The sequence below is a fragment of the Aulonocara sp. 'chitande type north' Nkhata Bay genome, linkage group LG5, assembly GCF_057382095.1.
Source record: "Aulonocara sp. 'chitande type north' Nkhata Bay isolate Kocher_YH1m ecotype deep benthic linkage group LG5, A_spYH_male_GT1.1, whole genome shotgun sequence".
In the NCBI taxonomy this organism is placed as follows: domain Eukaryota; kingdom Metazoa; phylum Chordata; class Actinopteri; order Cichliformes; family Cichlidae; genus Aulonocara; species Aulonocara sp. 'chitande type north' Nkhata Bay.
The window spans coordinates 26020340-26024437 of record NC_141348.1 but is presented as its reverse complement, the minus strand read 5'-3'; positions in this window follow the sequence as shown (position 1 = coordinate 26024437).

The following is a 4098-nucleotide window of genomic DNA, read 5'->3' as shown; positions in this document are numbered from 1 at the left end:
GTGTGGGATTACCGTATAATCCCATATGAGTATTAAGCTACACTAAGAGGAATCCCCTCTGTTCTCATCAGACACTCGACTGTTAGATGGAGTTGTAAGTGGGAGCTGTTCTTGATGATACTGATGATAGCTTTGGCAGGATGTTAAAACAAATAAAAAAAAGATCGTAAATTAAATATAAACGGTTACTAAATAAATTTATTATTATTTTTTCATCTCTGTGTTGTTGCTGAATGACGCATTTCATTTGGGAAATTCCTTTGACAACAAAGCCCAGTATTTAATAAACGTTGCTGTATCAGAAAGAGTAGCGATCATTTAAAAAAATAATAATAATTTAACTGTTTAATTCCGAATAACAAAATTAATTCTTAATGATAATATTTTAGTCCATAATAAAACAGTAGATATGCTTAAACGGATACTTGTTTGAAATGAACAGAATGATTCATTTTTGATTTGGGGACACTTGAACTGGCAAATCAGTCAGAGAGAAAAAAAAAACCTTCCAGGCTCCAATATGGCAGATTCTCCCAGGCCAGAAATGCATGTTAGAATACCATAACATGATTTATTCATGTCCCACACGCTCACTCTCTGTTTCTCACAAGTGGGAGTAAGGCACATCTGAAGCTACAAGAGGGCATGAGATAATTTCTCTACAGTTAGTAACGACTAAAAACCAGCCAAACAGAAAACAGCGTTTTCACAGTTAAAGGTCCACAGCTCTGGAACATCAGAACAGATAAAAAAGGAAGGGAATGTATGGCTTAATGAAGAAATAGAATAGAAGAATAGAATAGCCCTTTATTGTTATTGTACATGTACAACGTAGTCATGGAAATCTGTCACTAGAATGGGTCTTTTGGGCTCTGCAAAAAAAGAGCCACGTCGCTGCAACCCCCTCTGGCCTCGGCTCCGTGGCTGCTGGGTGACCCCTCATCTGGGGCTCTCCTCAGCTCTTCCCAGGAGGGTGGCACGGTTGCCCCTTTAGTGGTCCTCCTTGGGTCTTCGTACTCTGGGCCCTCTGGATGTCTGGGGCCTGGATCTCCTCCATACCTGCTTCATGCCCTGGGGGACGGGGCTATGGCCCCCCACACTCCCTAGCAGATCGTTACATGGAGAAACCTTTTGAATACAAGCGTGCTGATGCACACAGGTATGCACACAGGTATACACACGGGTGTTCACAGACACAAACTACACCTTTCTTGGCTGCTACCTCAAAGCACATTGTGCGCTGTTGATCTTGCGTGCTGCACAATAACATTTAATATTTAGTATCTACTGTTAGCTAGTTTATTGTGATAGTGTTATATTTATTATGTTGGTCTTTTTTGTTTGTTTGTTTTTTTGTTTTTTTCTTCTCTCAACAGGTGATCCAGGTGTTTTTCTTTCTTTCTTTCTTCCCTCCTTGGTAAAGTAAATTCGCTAGGCATCTTTTTTGGCCTTCAGACAACAATTCTATTGGCTAAAGATCCAAACGGGACAGGCAAAAAAAAAAAAAGAAGAAGAAAAAGAATGGGTCTTTTGCTTTTTTCCAGTCTCTTTCATTTACTTTTCTCTTCAGTTAACTGAAAACATGCTCTATTGAACTAAGGTCAGGTGACTGACTTGACCATTGAAGAATATTTAATTTCTTTGCACCCAGAAACGTTTGGGTTGCTTTTTCAGTATGCTTTGAGCTATTATCCATTTGTACTGTGAAGTATAGTCTGATCAGTTTTGCAGCATTTGGTTGAATTTGGGCAGAGAGTATAGCCCTGTGAACTTCAAAGTTCATCCTACTAGTTCTATAAGTAGTCGTATCTTCAAGAAACACTGCTGACCTGGGTCCACTGGCAGCCGTACATGCTCATGTCATAATATTGTCTCCATGTCTGATAGATGACGTAGTATGAGCCGTTTCTCTCATCCTCCACACTTTTCTCTTCCCATCAATCCGACACAAGTTAATCTTGGTTTCATCTGTCCAAAGATTTATTTCCAAAACTGTGCAGCCTCTTTTCGATGTTCTCCAACACAGTATAATCTAAACTTCCTGTTTCTGAGTGTAACCATTGTTTTTTGTTGTAAGCCTTGTGTATTTCCATTCATGAAAGTGTGTCTTGATTATAGACTTTGACAATGACATGTCTACAGTGTTCTTGACTTGATTTGATGTTGTGAATTGTCTTTCTTAACCATGGAAATAATTCTGTTATCATACCCTTTAAATTCCTGCCAGGTCTACTTGCTCCTTTAAAGAACCAACAACGTGAGTATCTAAAAGCAAAAGCAACTTTACTGCTCATGCTTACCTTTTAAGAAGCTTCATTTTTAAAGCCTGCAACAGTGAAGACATGCAGTACCCTGTGTGGTGTGCATTGTATAGGACGGAGAGAGGAGACAGATACTCTGACTGACAATGTTGTTGTTTTCTGTGCTCTTTGTGACTCTGCAAGTGTGGAAGCCATGCAGAGTCACAAGCTTATTAGAGCGTAACTGAAGAACAACAACTAATAGGCAGCTGACCAGTAAGTGCTGGGTGTGGAACTGGTGCCATTAGTCTGACATATAACATAAACTGAGGAAATGCTTTAGGTACTTTAGATGACACTTCTTATCCACTGTGCAATAAATAGCATGAGGGATGCATCTAATGGCACCGAAATTTATTTTGCAGAATTTTCTCAATAACCGACAACTACAAAACCACTTTGTTAGAGATAAATACACCTTTTCAAGGACCTTGACCACGTGTTAAAGGGCCTGGCAGCAATCGCGTGCAAGTATTCAAGCACTTTTGAGGAGAGGTTGTACTACAATGCTCTGTCCACGTCAGCTAGCAACTGAAGCCGGCGGTTAAGCTGGTCAGAATAAAATGAAAGGAACTGTGGGAATTTCAGTTTCAGAATAAAAGCTTTACCATGTAACAAGATTGCCGTTTTATTTGGATTTGAGTTATTTCTGAGTCTTTGCACAGACTACTACAGGTTAATCAGACAAAGCTCAGATCTTGGGCTGGTGGACTAAAAATATTATGTCTGTATTTTTCAGATCAGACAAGCCAAGGAAACGATTGTTATGAAAACTCTTGTGGAGATGCTCCTATATCAATAGATCATTTACAGAACCCAAGGTTAATGCTCCATCTGGTATGTTATAACCTTATTTACTTACATGATTTAATTCAGGATAAGGATAAATGTGTTTATGTGCAGGACTGTGTAACATACATGTTTGAGAGGCTAATTCAGTCAATATTTAGGGGGAATGCGCTGCGTGTGAATTTTGAGACAGAATGCATGTGTGTGACAGAGAGGGAAGCAGGTGTAACATCTGCAAAGAGCAGAGGCAGTGAAAGTGGATGAGTGTGAATACCTGGGGTCAACCCTCTAAAACAATAATGCATAAGAGAGATAATGAAGTTGAGTATCAGGGATGATCTGTGACAGATGGACAGGCAGCAAGAATGAAAGGGGACCCTTACAAAATGGGTGAGACCAGCTCAGGTTGAGTTAGTGAAGCAAGGCTGCGCTGGTTTGGGCATGTGCTTGATGTGAAGCTGCGAGAAGGAAAAGTCAACAACAGTGGATCATCATCATGTGGAAACACTATAAATGCATCCTCAGGCACACGACCAGGATGCAAAAGAGCTATTTTCCGACTGTTGTCAGGTTGCTGAATAAATTACGACCTGTTAATTTACTTTTATTTTTATTGCTATTTTGATGTCAGACATATGCACTTTTACTAATGCATTTGAGCATATATAAAATGTGGTGTCTCACTGTGTTTCTGCTGATCTGTTCTGAAACAAAAAGTTTTTCACCCACTTTTTACTTTTGCTAATCTCTGATGTGACAATAAATCTGACTCTGACCCATAAAGGGAGCAGCTAAAATAAAAGAAAAAGAAGAAGCAGAAGAAGAAATAATAGTAGTAGAAGAACCGTGTCAAATTTGACACAATCGGACCAGATGTTAATAACGAAAATCTTTATTGTATTATTTGACAATGTGGGGATTTCAGATTCAGGTAAATCAGCTGACATGTTACAGAGTCTCCGGATGAACGTTTGTGTGGAAGTGCTCCAACGTACTTTGTTTTGAAAAC